Raw genomic sequence first — 22,117 nt, 5'->3', positions numbered from 1 at the left:
GCTAAACCAGCTCCCTTCAAACGCCCTAGAAAGGGAGGCAAACCTGCTTAGGAAAAAAGAACAGGAGCACTTGTGGCACCTTGGAGACTAACAAATTTATCTGAGCATAAGCTTTCCTGAGCAAAATGTGTTAGTCTCTAAGGTGCCACAAGCCCGCCTGTTCTTTTTGCGGATACAGACTAACAGGGCTGCCACTCTGAAACCCGCTCAGGAAAGAAGAGCGTGACTCAGTGTAAGCTTCACTCTTGTCAGCTGTGTGTCTTGCACGTGCACACAGGACGGAGAGCCTCAGGCTGTGGGAGGAGCGTGTGTTTGCACCACTGTTTTTATTGGGGGCACCGTGTATTTAAGAGGGAAAGTGAGTGTAGGGGCGAGGCCCGGGGCAAAGTAATCAACATCGCCATGTGGTGCACTGAACGGTCTTCTCTCTTCACAGTACAAATGATTCCAATATCATTCTGATTTCCTGGCTAAGTATAAGGACACAATTAAAAACGAAATGTGCACATGTTCCACTGTGGGCCACCTTCTGCTCTGTGTAAATCTGAAGTCTTTTATTCAGGCCACATTGCTGTTAACAAAAATTGAAGTTTTGTGTGAGTATTTGTATAATGCTAACAGTATGTCTTCTAGGCTTTGATCCTGTCATATGACCTTTATAGGCATAGGGTTCCATGTTCATAGTTTGGCTTGCAGCTTTTGGAGTCTTAGAAAAGTTGTGACTGGGGAACACTGGAAAAACTCTGGCTCTGATCCTACCACCACTTAATAAGAACATTAAAATGTCCATTCTGGATCAGACCAATGGTCCATCTAGCCCAGTGTGCTGTCTTCCCACAGCAGCCAATGCCAGGTGCTTCAGAGGGAATGAATAGAACAGGTAAACAACAAGTGATCCATCCTGTGCTGCCTGTTCCGAGGTTCTGGCAAATAGAGTATGGTTTTGCATCCCTGCCCATCCTGGCTAGTAGCCATTGATGGACCTATCCTTCATGAACATATCTAGTTCTTTTTGAGTCCTGTTATGGTCTTGGCCTTCACAATGTCCTCTGGCAAAGAGTTCCGCAGGTTGACTCTGCGCTGTGTGTAACTTCATGCATGTAAGTAGTTCCATTGAATTAAAAGTTTTATGAGTAATTAAAGTTAAACATCTGTAAGTGGTTGTACCATCTGGGCCTTTTCAGGAGTAATCTGTTAATCAAACATACTGGTGACATCAGGGCACATCATGAGATTAACACTGCCAGAGTAATTCTGTATGCCTCACTATAGGCTTGTCTACACAAGAAACGTTTCCAGTTGCACTGATAAACTATATCAGTATAGTTAAATTGCTATAATCATATGGGTGTAACTCCACCATGTTGATGCTCTTATAAGAATGGAAATGGTTTAAACTATATCACAAAAAGGCAATGACATAAACTAAATCAGAAAAAGGCATTCTCATACCCTCGTAAGAGCATTCACAGGGAGTTATACCAGTATAACTCAAATGGTTTAAATTCACACCATCTTATACTTTGTGTAACTTTCCCATGTAGGAAAGCCCTGTGTCTGTTACAGCCTGATGATGTGCCCCATTTACTTTAATTTATCGGTAATTATAATAACATAAAATAAAATCGGCTCTGGTTGGGTAATTTCTTTTCTCGCATAATATAGAAAAGTGAACCTGTTTTGTGCATATGTACAAATACCAGCACAAATAGCATCTGTGATAATACAAGTTATTTCTAAAATATATATATATAATAAACTTGCAGAATATTTGTCAGACACTACTAGCAAATGTTTCACGCACACTGCAGTAATTTCAGGCTGAAATAGTCATTTTTCTCATTATTGGAGGAAGGTGTTGTTCAAAGCTATCACTCTTAACTTCAAACTGACAGCCATAAGTGATGATGCTTGTTGATAGGTCTGTCAACTCCTACAATGGATTCTCTACTAGAAAAGTTCAGGATATGTGAGTCACTCTGCAGTTAGAGTATGTCTAAGCAATCAAATACTTTTGCAGAAATAATCATTTTACAATATGGTACAAGAATATATCATTCTTCTTTGATCTTTAGCTATGGGAGAAATGAGTAACTGAATTAAAAGGTGCACTTCAGTTTTTGAGTGTCAGGAAGAATAAAGTGTATATGTATATTTGAGTTAGTCAGCACTGAACAAATTCTGCCCCTGATTCTGCAAAGACTTGTGTGTTCTGAACTTTATGCCATTGAAGTCAAGGGGACTCCTCATGTGTAAAGTTCATTATTGCAAAAATCTGTGCAGAATCAAAGCCTAAGCTTAACTTTAACCATATGTCTCAGTCCCATTGACTTCATTAAGTCATAAGTGCTCTGCTGAATCAGGGCCTTTATATAGCTTCCCAGTGTTTTGAGAGAGATCAGGAAAATTGTTAAATTACTTTTGCTTCTTGATTTTAGAATCAAAATCACTTTTAAGCAGGAGTTTATAAAATGGATATTTCTCTTCAATGATTTTTCACCACTGAAGATCATTACAAGGACTAACTTTAAAAAAGTTAACTTTGGAATGAGTGAAAATTTTCTTTAACTGGGTGATATTTTTAGTTTGAAAATGTAGGGAGGAAGACATAGTATCATGCCTAGACTTGTCAAAACCAGGACAAAATATTGCAGATAATGAATGAGTGGTTCTTGTGTTTTTAAAAAAACAAAAAAAACCCTGAATTTCATGAGGAAGTTCTATAAAATGCAATATAACCTCTACTGCTATGGATGTCCTTCCACTGCTCTGGATTACATGAGTTATGTAATTACAATAGCGGGGTATATTTTACCTTTTTACAGTCTACTGTATTTGGCAATTTAAAAACATTCTCATGATAAACATGAAAACATTTCTCAACATTGTTCTGCTTAATTTGATGTTTAGGCAAGGGAACTATATATGTATTTCATATGCTTTGCAATGTTAAGTTTTGTCAAGAGGGACAGCCTCACTTTAAGAGGGGCTGGGTCATAACATTTGTAAAACAGTGCCATGTAACTTGTAAGCAAAGTAGACTGGTGCTCAGGAGTGGATTCACCATGAAACAAACCATGTGGCGGCATTGGGCCCACAGCGATACAGGGGGCCCCCAAAATGCAGGACAAATATCTGACAACCTGCCCCTGAGTCCAGGCCAGTGGCGCAGCAGGGCTCAGGCAGGCAGGCTGCCTGCATGCTGTGGCCGGTGACCCCATGCTGCTCCCGGAAGTGGCCGGCTGCTGGCATGTCTCTGTGCGCCTCTGGTGGGGGGAGGAGGCGGCTCCGTGTGCTAACTAGACCTACTCGCCTCCTCCCTCCAAGGGCAGCCCAGAGACGTGCCAGCAGCAGGGCTAAGGCAGCTCCCTGCCCGCTCTGCCTCCCTCCCTCCATGCCCCTTGACTCCCTGCCCCATCCCAGAGCCTGCACCCCGCTTCCAAACTTCCTCAAGAGTCCAAACCTCTCCCCACCCCCTGCCCCAGTTCAGAGCCTGCATCCAAACTTCCTCCCAGAGCCTGCACCCCTTCCTGTACCCTCAACCCCCTGCCCCAATCAAGGTACTTCATTTTATTTTCATTAACTTCTCATTACTTATGATATAGAGGGAGGCTGAAGGAAAAAAAGAATGAAAAATGGTGGAGAGATGGGAGAGTATTCTTTTTCTTGGCTGGATCCCGAGGGGAGGGCCTGAAAATGAAGCTGCACACAGGGCCCCACTTACTCTAAATCCGCCACTGCTGGTGCCCTCAACTGAGTGGCTTCTTTCTAACTTTGGTCTCATTAATGAAATATAGGCCTAGATGCATTCTCTAGCTTCTAGGATTCACTCAGGTTGTGCTTGCACTGCAAGGACATAATTTATTATTGCTTGTTTGTTTACTTCTAATGTTTGTGGCAATAAAAATCAATACAGTAGCTGTGGCTATACTCATAAATTTTTAGTTTGATAGCTGAATATATAAAAACTCCCTAAAAACATTGTGTGTTGGGCACTTTGTAGGACATTCAGTCAAGACGATAACCTTTCAAAGCAATGGAAGCTGAATTTCAAATAGCAGATTTCTCACATTTCTAAAATAGCAAAGCCAAAAAAGCAAACCTTAAGGGCATAATTCTACTGTCACATACAGCAATTTAATTTCACGGGCTTCAGTGGAGTTATACCGGAGTGAGTAATATCAGAGTCAACCTATAAAACAAAATCAACCCATAAACTCAGTCAATGAAAGCCTACCCATTTATATCGAATGGTCTCTGATTAATGGGTCTGATACAGAGCATATGAGTCCCATGGAAGTTGATCAGAGTTCTGTGTGTGGAATAACTTCAGGATTGATTTCCAACCCCTCCCCTTAACGTATTAATGGATATAACCATGTATAATTTAGGAAGAAAAAACAAAAGTACATGTAATTTTTTTTAAAATACTGTTTAAGGACAAATTTTGTTCAATACCTTGTATTGCTGGGCCCTTAACTTGTAGAAGTTGCCATAGTTCCACACAGGGCTGGTGCAGGGATGTTTCGTGCCCTAGGCAAAACTTCCACCTTGCGCCTGTCCACTCCCCGCCGCCGCTTCCTCTTGGCCCGCTGCAGCAGCAGCTCCCTGCTCCAGCTCACCTCTGCCTCCTCCCCAAGCATGCCACTGCTGCTCCTCTTCTCCTGCCTCCCAGGCTTGTGGCGCCAATCAGCTGTTTGGCGCCACAAGCCTGGGAGGCAGGAGAAGCGGAGTGAGAAGGTGGAGCAGAGGTGAGCTGGGGCAGGGAGCGGTTCCCCTGCACGCTGCCCCTACCCCCCCCCCCCTTTACTTGCTGCAGGTGGCCTTCCCTGTGCCCCCCTGCCCCAGTTCACCTCTGCTCCACCGCTTACCCGGAGTGCGCTTTTGGCTGCCCCCAACCACTTGGCACCCTAGGCAGCTGCCAAGTTCGCCTAGTGGTTGTACCGGCCCTGGTTCCACAGTAAAAACCAGGAATATAGAAATATGACTCTTCAAAAAGAATTAAGGATGTGGTCTTGGGCACATTTAATCTTTAATTAGTAAAAACAATCTATTATTAATTTACTCTGTCTACACTGCTGTCAGTATGCATGACACCTCACCAGGAGAATAAAGATGCATTCCATGACCTGAGGAGTTCATCCTGCACAAAGAACTGTATTGGTGTAGGGGGGTGTACCTGCTGAGCTCTCTTTGCAGGATCATGGCTTAGGTAAGTGGTGTCCAATCTTTTCAGCATAAAAAATGAACATATGATATTATTTCACAAGGTCAAGAGGCCACAGTCAATACTACTTCATGCCTATTCTTTGCCCAGTTCCACTTCCTCTGCTTGACCTAAGTTCCAGCTATTTCTAGCTAGCTGGTGTAAGATAGTGAGCTGCGGAGGTTAAAATAAGTAGAGGGAGCACATCTCCTCCTTCTCTGCTAAAAGCAGAGGGAGCATTCCCTCCTTGCCCTGGCTTGGGTAAGCAGTGCTCTCTATCCAGTGTTCTCTTGTCTAGTGTAGTGATCATCCCCCTCCTGGTTCAATCCTGTTTAACCACTGGGGAGGTGTAACTGGTCATTGGTTCTCAGCTTTTTTTTTTTTCCCTCCCCCTTCCCCTCTTCTGGGCTGTCATGGATGGCTGTTAGAGGAAGAAGAGCCAATTTTTACAGTAGTGCTTTCTCCTAAATTCAGGTGGACCCAACTGAGTTCCTATACTGTCGTCCCTGTGGACAGGCATGGTATGGAAGCAGGAAACAATTTACTTTTTGGGATGCCAGAATAAAAACAGAGTACAGGAGTTTGGGCCAAGAGAACCTCCTATCAGTTAATGGAAAAGTGTAAGATAAAGGAGTGGGGAAAGGAGCTGTTGCTAAAGATTTCCTCTGCAACAGCTTTCTGAAGAATTTCTGAAGGCTTTCTTTTCCCTGGTCTTTAATAATACCATTGGATGAGTCTAGCTTCTGGAATCTCCCCCAGACACCCTCCAGTTATGCAGTTCTGACAGAAGATGTTCCTTTAGCAGTGTGAGCTGTATTTGTCTGCTTTTCATCTCTTAGGCTGTGTCTTTGATCTATGTCTTACTTCACAATACTTTAAGTGTATGCACTTATAGTTGACCTTAAAATCAAAAGAAAGTACAGTACAACCGTATTTAATCAAGTGCAAGTTCACTTGTGCTTATAATTAACTAAAGCTGGTCCCTGGAGTTTTCAGAGTGGATCACTTGCAAAATTGGCTGGTTAGCATTTAAATTTCTTCCCCATCCTCTGGGGTGCGGTAACCAGAACAGAGACATTTCAAAGCCAGCTAGCAACTCTTCTTGTCATTCATAACCTCATTTATTTTGAACTTTCATTTTTTCCTCTTGAAATCTTTGCAGGTATAGGGTTATAATTTACTCTCCCCCTCTGCCCCCCACCCCAAACTGCATTTGGGGGAATGAATGGCTCATTGGAAAGTCAGGACTGGAACGCAGTGTGGCGTAAACGGGTTACTTCTATGTTTAGATACTGCAATCCCATATCTTTCATTTTTCCTGTTTTTTGGTAAAAATACAGTAGTACTTGTGAAAGTTGAATTGAATACAATTGTATTTACAAAAAAGCCTTTTTACCACAATTGTTACAGCATGGTAGTTTGCAACTAAATTCTTCCGTGATCATTGCTGAATCTTTTATTTTCTATAATAGTAGCATCTATAAGGAAACATTTTTTTAACAAGGGGACTAACTCCTTTGACCACCAAGGCATGGAAAATAATAGGTTTGTTACTATAGAACTGTTCCATGTGTGCGCCATAGGTACCATTTTAAAAAGAGTAAAAGTTCGTGCTTGATCCACAATTTAAAGTGAAAAATCTAAAACCACTTGCTACTATGATAGAATTTTAGGAATTTTTTTTCAGGGCTTCATCTTGCCTATGATGGAGTCATCTGCCCCTTTAAGGGTCTGTGGCCAGAGCTGTTTGGCTGTGGTAGAGGGCATTATCAATCCTAACTGGGAAGGGTCTAGGTGATTACTATAAAGGCTGGAAGAGGAAAAGGGAGCTACAGGAAGCAGGTTGGCTTTTGGGATAAGTCCTGGAATAGCAGATGTCCCAGTATATTGCCTGTGGGAGGACAGAGGAAAGCTGCCAGGAGTAGGGAGGGTCTGACAAGGAAGACCTGTGCTAGTGAAATGATTTAGCTTTTGAACTTTTTTGTTGAAGAGTGTTGATGGCATTCATAAATGAAGCCCTGATAAAAAGGGCCTCCTCCAGACTCAGGTTGTGGTGTCAGTCTTTCCTGGGCTGGGTGAGACAAGGCAGCAGCCTACATTGCCATTATGGTGAAGTGCATATCGAAAAGTTGTTAGGCAAAGAATTCCTACTTAGAGTTCTATCATTTCATTGCAAAAAAAGTGCTTTTTAGCACTTAAAAGCATCAGCACACACAGTTTTAAAACTGACGGTGTCTAGTGGGGTCCTGCAGGGATTGGTTCTTGGCTATACTCTCAAACATTTTTATCAATTACCTGTAAGAAAACATAAAATCATCACTGATAACGTTTGCAGATGACACAATAATTGGAATGAATGGTAAATCAGGAAGAAGACAAGTCAACTGACAGAGTGATCTGGATCACTTGATAAGCGGGGCGGAAGCAAACTGTGCATTTTAATACATCTGGGAACAAATAATGTCAGCCATACTTACAAGATGGGAGATTCTATCCTGCGAAAAAGTGACTCTGAAAAAGATTTAGGGGTCATAGTGAATATTAGCTGAATATGAGTTTTCCATATGATGCTGGCCAAAAGATCTAATATAATCTTTGGATGCATAAACAAAGGATTCTTGAGTAGGAGTAGAGAGGTTATTTTACCTCTGTATTTTGCACACCACAGTGTGCTGCTGGAATATTATGCCCAGTTCTGGTGCCCACAATTGAAGAAAGATGTTGATAAATTGGAGAGGGTTCAGAAAAGAGCCAAGAGAAAGATTCAATCTTTTAATCAATCTTAAGGCATGCTTTCTAAAGAGCTCAATCTATTTAGCTTAACAAAGAGAGGGTTAAGGGGAGAGTTGGTTAGTCTAGAAGTACCTACATAGGGAACAAATATTTAATTATGGGGTCTTCAGTCTAGCAGAGAAAAGTGTGACAAGGTCCACTGGCTGGAAGCTGAAGCTAGACAAATTTGGGCTGAAAATAAGGTGTAAATATTTAACAGAGAGAGTAATCAACCATTGGAACAAATTATCAAGGGTCATGGTGGATTCTGCTTCACTGACAACTTAAGTCAAGATTGGAGGCTTTTCTAAAAGATCTTCTGTAGGAATTATTTTGGGGAAATTCTGTAGCCTGTTATGTACAGGAGGTCAGACTAGTGATCACAATAGTCCCTTCTGTCCTTGGAATCTATGAATCGTACAGCTTCATTAAGTACTCTTAAATTACCATATATATTCTATCATAAGCCAGTTCATTTATAAGCTGACCCCGCAAGATGGATAAGTAAAAATGAAAAATTTTTATGACCCATTCATAAGCCGACCCTATAATTCAGGGGTCAGCAAAACTTTGGCTCCCGGGCCATCAGGATAAGCCGCTGGCGGGTCGAGATAGGTTTACTTCCGTGCCTGCGGACGCTCAAGATAAACTAAGTAAACAAAAAGAGAGGGAGTACTTGTGGTACCTTCAGCTACAGCTCACTTCATCGGATGCATTCAGTGGAAAATACATGGAGAACATGAAACAATGGGTGTTATGGTAACTGTATTTTCCACTGAATGCATCCGATGAAGTGAGCTGTAGCTCACGAAAGCTTATGCTCAAATAAATTTGTTAGTCGCTAAGGTGCCACAAGTACTCCTTTTCTTTTTGCGAATACAGACTAACACGGCTGCTACTCTGAAACCTGTAAGTAAACAAAGTGTCCCGCTGTGCCAGCTGCTTACCCTGATGGGCTGGAACAGCAACTGGTGGGGAAATTTTTTTTTGGGGGGGCGGAGAAGCTGGAGGCCAGGGGAGTAACCCCTGACCACCCTTAGTCTGGGACCCCCACACTCTCTCCATCCCATTCCTTCCTACCTTATCTGGGGAGGGCCAGGAAAGGATGTCTCTGGCTTGGCTGGAGCTGCTCCAGCAGGCTGGGCAGCATGGCTGCAGCCTGCTCGGGCAGACCAAACCGGGCGGGAGCTGCAGCTGCTTCGGAGGTGTGAGGGAGAGCAGTGTGGCTAGAAGCGTAGAGACTCTGGCCCTGCCTCTTTTCTTCTGTGTCTGCTGGCTGTGCTGCCTCTCCTTGCTCCCTCTGTTGTGGGGAGGGGCTGTCCCCCGTCTCTCCCTCTCTATATACCCGTTCATAAGCCGACCCCTTTCTCTGGTGCTTTCCTTTTTTACTAAAAAATATTCGGCTTATGAACTATTTTGTTTTGTAGTATGGCACAGTATACTAACAAATGCTAGATTTTGCCCTGGGATGCATCTCTGTGGAGCTCCACAAGGCTTCAGTGAGACCTCTAGGTGGACGTCTGAGGACAGAATTTGTCTTTCAGTCTTTAATTTTGTTACTGATTCAAGACCTTGGTGATTATGTAATGTTCATAGATTCATAGATGCTAAGGTCAGAAGGGACCATTCTGATCATCTAGTCCGACCTCCTGCACAACGCAGGCCACAGAATCTCACCCACCCACTCCTATGAAAAACCTCACCTATGTCTGAGCTATTGAAGTCCTCAAATCATGGTTTGAAGACTTCAAGGAGCAGAGAAGCCTCCCTCAAGTCAACCATGCCCCATGCTACAGAGGAAGGTGAAAAACCTCCAGGGCCTCTCCAATCTGTCCTGGAGGAAAATTCCTTCCCTACCCCAAATATGGCGATCAGCTGAACCCATAGCATATGGGCAAGATTCACCAGCCAGATACTACAGAAAATTCTTTCCTGGGTAACTCAGATCGCATCCATCTAATATCCCATCTCAGGGGATTAGTCCTATTTACCCTGAATATTTAAAGATCAATTACTTGCCAAAAATCACATTATCCCATCATACCATCTCCTCCATAAATGTATCGAGTAGAATCTTAAAACCAGAAAGATCTTTTGCCCCCACTGCTTCCCTTGGAAGGCTATTCCAAAACTTCACTCCTCTGATGGTTAGAAACCTTCGTCTAATTTCAAGTCTAAACTTCCTAATGGCCAGTTTATACCCATTTGTTCTTGTGTCCACATTGGTGCTGAGCTGAAATAATTCCTCTTCCTCTCCTGTATTTATCCCTCTGATATATTTATAGAGAGCAATCATATCTCCCCTCAACCTTCTTTTAGTTAGGCTAAACAAGCCAAGCTCCTTAAGTCTCCTTTCATAAGACAAGTTTTCCATTCCTCGGATCATCCTAGTAGCCCTTCTCTGTACCTGCTCCAGTTTGAATTCATCCTTTTTAAACATGGGAGACCAGAACCTCACACAGTATTCTAGGTGAGGTCTCACCAGTGCCTTGTATAATGGTACTAAAACCTCCTTATCCCTACTGGAAATGCCTCTCCTGATGCATCCCAAAACCGCATTAGCTTTTTTCACAGCCATATCACATTGGCAGCTCATAGTCATCCTATGATCAACCAATACTCCAAGGTCCTTCTCCTCTTCCGTTACTTCTAATTGATGCGTCCCCAATTTATAACTAAAATTCTTGTTATTAATCCCTAAATGCATAACCTTACACTTCTCACTATTAAATTTCATCCTATTACTATTACTCCAATTTACGTCATCCAGATCCTCCTGTATAATATCCCAATCCTCCTCTGAATTGGCAGTACCTCCCAGCTTTGTACCTTCTGCAAACTTTATTAGCACACTCCCATTTTTTGTGCCAAGGTCAGTAATAAAAAGATTGGTCCCAAAACCGATCCCTGAGGAACTCCACTGGTAACCTCCCTCCAACCTGACAGTTCGCCTTTCAGTAGGACCCGTTGCAGTCTCCCCTTTAACCAATTCCTTATCCACCGTTTGATGTTCATATTGATCCCCATCTTCTCCAATTTAACTAATAATTCCCCATGTGGCACGGTATCAAATGCCTTACTGAAATCTAGGTAAATTAGATCCACTGCGTTTCCTTTAGCTAAAAAATCTGTTACTTTTTCAAAAAAGGAGATTAGGTTGGTTTGGCATGATCTACCTTTTGTAAAACCATGTTGTATTTTGTTCCATTTACCATGTTGTGAATTAGGCTATTAAATAATGGTAACCTCCCAGTGTTTTAAGCTTTTAAAATAAAAGTAGTTCTTTGCTTTCTCTATAAAGAAAGAGGAAAAAAATCTAGACCAGGGATGCTGGAACAATTTTTTTATAGAGGAGTGTGTGTGCTGAGAGCTATTGAATCAAACTGTAAACCCTTTATATAATGGAAACCACTTCAAACCACGGGGTTTGACAGCTTAGCACCGATAGTTCTACTACCTATTGGCTATGAGAGACTTAATTTACACAATTTATAATTATTCCCTCATTCACTTCTGCATAGTGTTTTGTGTTGGAGTTCTTTTAGAAAAGAGTGTTAAATGATGCATGTAAATGTGTTTATGAAATGGATAGAAATTGTGAAAGATATAGCCTGTGGATAGTCATCCTGGCGGAATGTGGTTGGTTCGCCCAAATTCAACCAGTGAATTGGAGGGTCCTGTCTGAGTTTTCTGACCAGCAATTTGGAACCGTTTATAGAGTAACTGAAGTGAAACCTGGTGGTAAAGGCTTCTCAGAACTTGAGAATTCACAATGAGGAAAGCCATTTTCTGCTTTCTACTTGATCATCGCTGCACCAGTGAGTGTAGTTTTGTGACTAAGAACTTTGGGCCTCAATAAAACAGACAATTATATTCAGGATTGAGGCATCTGGCAAACACCTCATGCACTGCTTGGGTTTTTAAATTTTTAATCTTTTATGTGGTGTTGTTTCTCCCCAGATAAGAGTAATTGTGGTTTGTATTCCCAAAGTGTGCTTGAGTGGAGCAGAAGCACCTGTGAAAGTACCCGGAGAGTCAAAACTTTAAATTCTTAAAACCTAGCTTGTGGTGGATAGGATAAGATTTTAGGAGGTGGTTTGAGCCAGTCACTTTATTTAAACAGAAGCCTTGGACAGTAATGAACTGGGCTAATGATGCCTGGCAGAGGCTTACATAACTCTTTGCAAATACTTTACTATGCATCGTGGTATAAATTCAGTAACAATGCTGCTAGAGAAATGTGTTACAAAAACTTTTTTTGGAGTACTGTTTTTAACCTCAGACTGCAAGTTAAATAGCAAAATATACTGAAAGGGTAATAGTCTAATTTGTATTCCACTAGTACTTTTCATCCAGGGATCTTGTAGTACTTTACAAATGTTAAAGTCTCATCGCCTTGGGAAATACATAAAAGGATCACTTCACCTGCCACGGAAATGCATTTTGCTGTGAGTTGGAACACAGCCAGGGGTCTGATTTTTCCTTTCTCTCTTTCATCAGTGTAAAACAGGAGTTGGAGTTGCACTAATTTCACAAAGCTGGGAGAGAAGAATCCGTCTCATATTTTTAGAAGCACATTATACCCAAATTAAAATTTAGGGTGAATTCTAGACAGGGCAATTGCAATTATTTGATTTGGCAATTGCCAGCCACACAGTACCCTGTAATAGTACTAAAACACTTCAGTATGGAAAGTCAAGGGGAAGAGTGTCCCCTACTAAATCACCACTTCCTGCAGCAACTAGGTATTTATTAGAAGTTTCCCAATACCGTCAAAGTACCTAACCATCATGCTTCTCATAGCCCATCAAATCTCTCAAACCAATAACAAAAGGTGATATGGCTGCAGATTTATATATCTAGATTATATACCTCATGTTATTGAGTATGCACACCATCATAAATATAAAGGGAAGGGTAACTACCTTTTTGTATATAGTGCTATAAAATCCCTCCTGACCAAAGGCAAAACCCTTTCACCTGTAAAGGGTTAAAAAGCTAAGGTAACCTCGCTGGCACCTGACCCAAAACGACCAATGAGGGGACAAGATACTTTCAAATCTGGAGTGGGGGGGAACAAAGGATTCTGTCTGTGTGATGCTTTTGCCGGGAACAGATCAGAAATGCAAGCCTTCCAACTCTTGTCAAGTTAGTAAGTAATCTAGCTAGAAAATGCGTTAGATTTTCTTTTGTTTAATGGCTGGTAAAATAAGCTGTGCTGGAGGGAATGTATATTCCTTCTTTTGTGTCTTTTTGTAACTTAAGGTTTTGCCTACAGGGATTCTCTGTTTTGTATCTGATTACCCTGTAAGGTATTTACCATCCTGATTTTATAGAGGAGATTTTTACCTTTAATTAAAATTCTTCTTTTAAGAACCTGATTGATTTTTTCATTGTTCTTAAGATCCAAGGGTTTGGGTCTGTGTTCACTTGTACCAATTGGTGAGGATTATTATCAAGCCTTCCCCAGAAAAGGAGGTGTAGGGCTTGGGGGAATATTTTGGGGGAAGATGTCTCCAAGTGGTTTCTTGTTCTTTGTTTAAAACGCATGGTGGTGGCAGCATACTGTTCAAGCACAAGGCAAAGTTTGTACCTTGGGGAAGTTTTTAACCAAGCTGGTAAGAATAAGCTTAGGGGGTCTTTATGCAGGTCCCCACATCTGTACCCTAGAATTCAGAAGGGGGAAGGAACCTTGACACACACGCTGTTTGTTTATTCAAATTGAGTGATTCTTCAAAAATCCAATTTTGTGGATTCCTTAAAGTAAGAACTAGGGATAGAATCCATAGAGCAATTTAGGTTCCTAACTTCCATTAATTTCAATGGAAGTTAAGAGCCAAAATAGAAGTTAGGAGCCTAAAGGTGTCCACTCTTAAGACTAGCTAAATGCCATGCTAGGATGTAACTTAGGTCTGCTGACAGGGATTGTGTCCTTTTATATCCTTGTTTAAAAACACGTTTTTGTTAATTGCAGTATTTCCTGTCATAGCAAAGCAAAAAGTATGTCTTAATGCAAAATATAGTAAGGCTTGTTTTTTTAAAAAAACTATTTACAAGTATTTTCAATGTATTTATACACATCCATGATACTACATACTATAGCTATCTTTTCATCACAATAGTAAAAATACTTGGCTCAAAGGAGTACACAACAAAGTTTAAAGGTTGTTTTTTTTTAAATCATTATCTTACAGCTTGCACCGCTCAGTCATCACCTATGTGTATGCCTTAAAACAAGAATTCATTATTAGTTGCCTCCAAATATTTTGAAATTTTCTGGAGAAGCATTGGTTATGTGATTCTTCTAAAACAACTTAATGAATATTTAGCATTCATGTAAGGCTCCCATTATTAGCACCTGAGAATGAAATGTCCTGTTGATCCACAGAATGATATAATAGTAGTGAAAACTTCCCCACACTACCTTACCAATGTGCCTTCAGCATAAGCTGAGGAACTATCTCCTTGCCCCAAATAATTTTGGTTACTGCTGATCTGGGCCAGTTTTTAACTGATTTGCTAGAGGCGAAAGGTTCTATGGTCCTTTCCAATCCTTTAATCCATTCATAATGTTACCAGCTCTCCTGACTTCATCTCCAGCCATGTGACTTTGGCCCCTGCTTGAAGCCAGTCTCTCTATCAGGTGAGCAGCTCCAGCCAACTCCTCCCGCTTTCCCACCTCCCACAGTTTCCAGCCCATCACAGAGGAAAGCCTCCTGTGCTTAGATGCCTTCTCCACTTCCACACCTCCTGGGAAGAGCAGCCATCTGCTGCAGAAGACGGGCACAATTTTATCTCGTGGGAGTTGGCAGGAGTATTTGGGTAAGGGGTGGGGGAGAAAGAGCAGCTGATACCATTCTGACATGAGGGGAGGAGTGAGCACAAAGAGCCCAGCATCTCTGCTCCATCCTTACCCACTCCCCTCCTGTGAATAATGGAGTCTGTTCTCTCCTTCTCCTTTCCCAGGCCTGGTGTTTCAGGGACAGAGAAGGGAGAGGGTGTAGAGCCCCTGCAACTGTCCCGCCTCCAAGCCTGAGAAGGGGATGCTACTGCTGCAACTGCCCCTTGGGCCTGGGAGAAGGAACAAAGAATCCTTTGAGGAGCAGGGACAGATGTGGGGTGGAAGGAGGCAAAGTTAAGAGGGCGGGGAGAAAAGGGGCTTAATGAAATGCATAGTGAAGTGATGGGTTAGGAAATAGGTAGATCTCTGGCTGGGGCCAGAATTAATTGATGAGAAGTTCTGGGTTTGGGGAGAAGCTAGAAGCTCCACACCTTAAGGCAATCCTTGAGCATGCCTGTGACTGGCCAAAAGTGCCCCAGATGCCTCCCCCCCCTTCCTCTCCCTATGTGCACACACACACGGTCACAAGGGGGATTCAAAAACCAAATGATAAACCAAAAAAACACAATATAACCTGTCTGTCAAAATCTGAGGACTTTTGGGCCAATTTCACAATCTTTTTGGATTTGATTTATGATTTTTAAAATTTTGGCATTGGCAGTACTGCATCCCATTGAACAGGTCTGATTCTTTTAAATCAGTTTTGCAGATACTTTCTTTGTTAAATTTAAAATACATACAGACTTTTGTTCATTTCATTGTACTCCAATATTGTTCTTTGCATATGTGTTGTTAAAACAGTTTGTATCAGAAGCCTTCACCCATACTAATGTTATCATATAAATGACATTTTGTAATACAAAATAGGATTTGGGAGCACCCAGAATATCCATTGCAACATGATTTTTGGTGTTTTTTTTTTTTATAGTAGTACTAAATCCAAACCCAGGAAGAGCGATGAATGAATGGCACATTAACATTGATTCTCCTTCTCCTTCTTTACTGAAGCTAGTGTCCTGAATTTTCCAGTCAGTTGAAATGATAACTAGATCTGAAGAAGAGCTCTGTGTAGCTTGAAAGCTTGTCACTTTCACCAATAGAAGTGGGTCCAATAAAATATATTACCTCACCCACCTTGTCCCTCTGACAGGGTGGCAGTCATTTGGTGCTTTATACTTTTAAATTAAGTGTGTTTAGAGCCACTGTTTTTGAAATACAATTGAATTCTTGCTCTGATGTCTTTTGACATCAAGCCAAGCATGATTTATACTGGAAATGGTATTCTCATTTGGTAGCTGCTGGACATTCCAAGATGTCTTGTTTTTTCACACTGTTCCTGGCTTTCTCAGAAGTGGAAGCCTTTATCTGCTAAATTGATTACCATGTATAAGAGCTGGGTGTCTAGTGGCGGTGACTGCTGACTTTTTAGCATAGCATAGTAATGAGCTCTCCCTTGCAAAGTCTGTTTCTTATACCAGCCAATGAGATGTAGCTCTATGCTGCTCTTTTGCATTATAACTATTGGAGGCGCATGTTTTAAGAAATAGAGCTCTCCCAAAGCTGCCATCAACAAAGGAATGCAGGAATTGCTATAGTGGATCAGACCCAGTGGCTAGTACCAGATGCTTCAGACGAAGGTGTAATAACTCTGCAGTAAGCAGATGTGGGATAATCTACTCTCCCTTCCCTCCCGTGCGCGCGCGCGTGCACACACACACGGTATTATCCTTATTGATGATAGATAGGGATTGGCTTAAACAGTGAAGCATTGTTTACCATCCCTTCCAAAATATTTATAATTATGACTAGGGGGTTGCATGCTTTGTTGCTTCTGTAGGCGGAACTCCTCGCTTGTACCAGGGGCTCCTTGAACCCTTCCATTCTCCTCCCACAAACTCTGTGTGCACCACCTTCACTCTGTTTCAGGGACTCTGGATGCTCTCCTATTGCCCCATTCTCCCGCTTTCCCGCCATTATTTCTTTTCTTTGTCTAGGAGATGAGGAATTCAGTGTGTTAAACTGAGATGACACAGGGGATAATGTTGTGCTGGAAGGTGTTAATGGCTACGCCAACAGGTTCTTTTATCTATAGACAATTTTGAGTATGTCTACACAGCAGCTTGGAATGTGCTTCCCAGCCCAGGTAGATAGGCTTGAGCTAGAACACTTAACATCCACAGTGCTGTTTTTAGGCATGGGCTGTGGCTTGGGATAGCCACCACAGTTCAGATCCAAGTAGTCACTAAGCTTAGACTCTGGTGGCTAGCCTGAGCTGCTGCCCACACTGCAACATCCACACTGCTATTTTTAGCAAGCTTGCTCAAGTGGAACTAGTGCAAGTCTCTCTACTTGTGCTGGGAGTCACACTCCCAGCTGCAGTGTAGGCACACTCTTGCGCAGTTGAAGCTGCTGGGACAGCTACTAAAAGCCAGAAGCTGCACATGTCCCCCATTTTCCTTTTCTGGTTTTCCAGTTTTCATCAAAATTAATTGGATTCTTTCCATCGATGCCTACCATATTCCCTGAAAATTTGGAATCTATTGCATAGGGCATTCAAAAGTTATTGATTTTTACTTAGCCTCAACAACTGTCTGTGGCAGTGAGTCTAATTACATTTTGTTACATATGTTACCCTTATCAGTTTTGAACTTGCTACCTTTTTAATTTAATTGACTGTTCCTTGGTTTTTGTGTTGATGAGAATAAGCAAATAGAAATTCCCAGTCTGCCTGTTCCATACCATTAATTATTTTATATACTTTTATTATGTCACCTTTTTATTAATTTCCCTTCTAAAGTAAACAATCCCAGTCTTTTCATGTGTTTTTCCAGGCCCCTCATCTTCCTTCTCTGAACCTCCTCTAGTTCTGCAGTATGGTTTGTGAGATGAGTAGCCTGTAACTAGACTCCTACTGGAATCAATTAGCTCTGATATTCCACAGTGGAGAGAGGAAGAAGTGCAATTGGCATGTAGGGTCCATACCACCATTAATACCTGTCCCCCACCTCTCTCAATTCACTGAGTTTTGGAACCCATGTCCCTTGCCTAGCGGGTGCTACTTAATTGATGGGGAGTCCCTCTAGCATAACAAAAGGCCAAGTACAGTTCCACTGTCCTTGATTCACATAATCAGGATAATCACAATTTATTCTTCCTGCCCCAATAGCGGAGAAACTGGGGATCCCACAGCAGCCAAAGTGACCATTTTGGCAGCTATGGGCTCATGCTAGGCGGGGTGGGTGTGCGTGCCTATGCAAATGAGATCAGCCCCTGAAGTTCTTTTCCACAACTTGCCACAACGCACCACCAGATGTCAGGGTGGAGCTCATCCTGACTTTGCTTACACTTGGAAGCAGTATTAAATGTGACATATAGGATTGAGATAGTATTTTTAGAGGAAAGAATGTCTATGGATTCACAAACAAAATATTAGCTCAGAGTGACTTTCCCTGTCCTCCTCTTTACCTATCTAGTCCTTTGAATCCTACTTCTATGCCCTTTCTTCCAACTTTGTGACCAACCTAGTCCCCTGAACACCCTTGTTCATCATGCCCCTCCAGTCTCCTGCATCCCAGCCATTCCTACCACATTCCTCTGAAACGGCTTGGTGCCTCTTCTTATGCTCTCCCATTTTGTACTCTTCTTTTGTGCTCCTCGAACACCCACACCATCTTCACGCCATGTCAAGTTACCATTTTGAGATCAGAGAGTGCAACTTTGTTCACCTTCTTCCTTCCCATCAGTAAATGTTCTTCCTGGTCCTCTGCTGTCCTCATTATATGCCCTACCCCTCCCTCTTTTAGAGTGCAGGCCCTCCATACTTCCCCATGTCTTACATCATCTACCTAGGGCTCAGACTAGGAGCTGCTATAACAAAGCCTGGAGGCAGCAGAAGCAGTAGGTCATCTTATTTATGAACACTTATATTGTTAATGTTCTAAACGTTTTGCTCTGGGTACATGTAAAACCAATTCTTTGTGTCTTTGTAACTTTCCCATTAACTTTCTCCCTGTTAAAAAAAAGAGAAAAAGACTAAATTTTCCTGAGCAAGGCCCACAAAATGAAATTGGAGTTTGCTTTAATGAGCTAAGTATGATTAGGATATTTTTATACAATTTAAGAGGGATGCTTTTGATACACTGGAACTTTAAAAATCTTTTTGATGTCTCCCCTCCACTCCTTCTCCTTCCCCTTCCTCCTCCTCCTCCCTAACCCAAAAATAAAAACTAGTATGCTGGGATGAGACATGAGATCTGACATGTACAGTTTCTGGGGGATTGGTTGTTGCTTGGAGAAATTCAGAGGAGGAGGTTTGAACATTTGGCATATAATGCAAAGATGGCTTCAGCCTTAACACTAGAGCACCTATGATTGCTCCATAATCAGTATAATCAATTTGTTATTTTACCAACCTATAACTCGTCAGAGATTCTGCTAGATTATTTTTTCCCCCCACCAACTTGATTTTTTTTATTCAAAAAAAGATTGTTTTGTTTGGGAACCTTAAATAAACAACAAAAAAGTACATGCTTAAACTCATAGCCCAACTAAAGGGACAAGGTGGATGAGTTAATATCTTTTATTGGACCAATGTGTGGTGGTAAAAGGGACAAGCTTTCAAGCTTCACAGAGCTTTTCTTCAAGTCATCCAACTTGTGTCTCTAATATCCTTGGACCCACATGGCTACAACAACACTGTATCCAATTGTGTTGAATGTCTTAAGACTAGTATAGTCTTCCTTAGACTTTTATAGTAAAATATTACCATAAGGCAGCAGTTCTCAAACTGTGGGTTGGAACCCCAAAGGGGGTCATGATTGCATTTTAATAGGGTCACTAGGGCTGGTATTAGACTTGCTAAGGCCCGGGGCTCAGTTTATAGGCCCCCAACCTGGGGCTGAAGCTACCTTGGGCTACGGCTTTGCCCCTTCCGCCTGGGGTGGTGAGGCTCTGGCTTTGCTCCCCCTTGCCTGGGGCAGCGGGGCTTGGGAGGGCTCAGGCTTTGGTCCACCCTCTTGGGGTTGTGTAGTAATTTTTGTTGTCAGAAGGGGGTCATGATGCAATGAAGTTTGAGAACCGCTGCCATAAAACACTGGTTTTCTGGCTATCTCCAGCTTCTGTGAGCATGTCTATGAATCACCAACTGTGTTTCATAAATAAACTGTTTGAATCATGATTTTAGTATGGCTTGGTCATGTTCACACAAGCAACTGGGCTCTCGGGGGGAAGGAGGTGTGAGTGTCTGGGATGAGGGGGGGAGACCCAGCTGGCCTCAGGAGGGGGCAGAAAAATAGGAAATGGGTTGTTGTAGGGCAGTGGTTCTCAAGCTTTTTTTTTTTTTTTTTTTTTTTCCCCAAGGACCACTTGAAAATTGCTAAGGGGCTTGGACCACTTACTGATCTTTCCAAATGTTGTTTGTACCGTTAGCTAACTATTGTAAAGCACTTTGGATAAAAGCTGGCTGGTGAATCTTGCCCATATGCTCAGGGTTTAGCTGATCGCCATATTTGGGGTCGGGAAGGAATTTTCCTCCAGGGCAGATTGGAAGAGGCCCTGGAAGTTTTTCGCCTTCCTCTGTAGCATGGGGCACAGGTCACTTGCTGGAGGATTCTCTGCTCCTTGAAGTTTTTAAACCATGATTTGAGGACTTAAACCTCTCACCTATGTCTGAGCTATTGATCACAGGAGTGGGTGGGTGAGATTCTGTGGCCTGCATTGTGCAGGAGGTCGGACTAGATGGTCCCTTCTGACCCTAGTATCTATGAAAGATGGATATGCCCTCTCTCTCTCCCCGACCTGGGCCTGGGAAGTGGGGGGGAGGGACAGTCTCTCCTCAGTAGCTGCAGCCCTGGAGCTGGGGAAAGTCGCCTTTCTCTGGCCGCCACAGCCCTGCATGTCCCAAATTCCCCCCACTCCCTCTTCTTACCCCACTGCCCCCTCCCACATGTAACCTTACATGTGTGTCTTCTCACCTTACATGTGTGTCTTCTCCAGAGTCCAGTCACCTAAGTGTGCAGCTCCACTAATTAGGCGGGTGGCCCTTCATTCTCTTGTGTGCAGCCATTCAGGCATTCCCACCTTTAGAGGGAACTATCCGTAGACCACCTGAAAAGAGATCGCAGACCACTGGTGATCCGCACACCACAGTTTGAGAACCTCTGTTATAGGGGTTTCTTTAACTCTCTACTCCTGGGAGAATCTTTGTGTGTGTCTGTATTGTTACAGATATACTTGCTGACACGTATGTTGAAATAAATTACCAAAATAATTGAAACTGGCAAGATTATACAGTGTTTTTGACTAAATTTGCTGAATTTTTAATTATTTTGGGGCAGAATTCCCTCAGGAATATTTTCTGCATCAGTCAGTAATACAAGTCCTTTTAAGGGATTCCAAGATTGCTTTTTATCTGACAAGTTTAGAATTCTGCTTATGTTGTAATTTGAGCACTAGCTAATGAGTTTTACCTGATTCTACCAGGGACACAGCTCTAAATCTCAAGGGCCAAACAAACTACTTTCTAGACAGGAAAAAAATAAAGGATGGCTTCCTACTTTGTCTGGGGTATGGTCAGAAAAATAGAACAATATAGTAACTTAGTGGACTGGAAAAGAAAGGAAGTTAGTCAATTAGACTTTATCAATACCAATACTCATACAAACACAGCAGAAAGGGAGCCCACAGCAGGAGAGCCTAAGGAAATTAAAGGGGATGATCCTAAGAGTCTGGCAGCAGGAGGAAGAAATGGTGCTTCTTCCTTGTGCTTTCTGCTATTTCTGTACTACTGTGGAGTTTGTTCTCCCTCCTTCGCTTGGCTGAGAACTTCTTCTTCTGCAAGAAATGTGTGATTACAATTTTAATAGAAGTAATTTTTAATTGTAAAGAGCTATGAACGTTTGATCCTTGTTTTGCTTCTCGTTTTATGTAACCAGTTGATATTAAAATAAACACTGTTTGAGTCTCAAGATGTCATGAGGTGAGCTCTGCTTCTTGAGTATTACACTGTGTTTATGAAAATAACATTAGTACACCATGGAAACTGGCAGAAGTGAAGAGAATGTGGATAGGGAAATGGATATGCATGATGTTGCATCTTTCTAGAGCATACAAAACTCACTAAGAATTGTGGAAACGCTACTGCAGAACTATCTTCTTGATGAAGACACCAAGTCTAATGGGGGTGTGTGTATGTGTGGTTTTGTTTGTTTGTTTGTTCTTAAATTGATTAACAAATCAAGTTCCAGCTGTATGGTAGCAGATAGTGTGACAATTTCAAGAGAAGACTACTAATGTTAAAG

The 22,117-nt window shown here is 42.1% G+C and overlaps 1 protein-coding gene across 3 annotated transcripts in view; it reads left to right on the top strand.

Moving 5' to 3' along the window:
* MCTP1 (multiple C2 and transmembrane domain containing 1) overlaps positions 1-22,117 on the top strand; it is a 456,544-nt gene that overhangs the window by 1,267 nt on the left and 433,160 nt on the right. The window lies entirely within an intron of this gene.

This window comes from Dermochelys coriacea, chromosome 5 (assembly GCF_009764565.3).
Source record: "Dermochelys coriacea isolate rDerCor1 chromosome 5, rDerCor1.pri.v4, whole genome shotgun sequence".
Lineage (NCBI taxonomy): Eukaryota > Metazoa > Chordata > Testudines > Dermochelyidae > Dermochelys > Dermochelys coriacea.
Note: the sequence above shows the minus strand (reverse complement) of the source record. Positions and strands in the feature narration are given on the sequence as shown.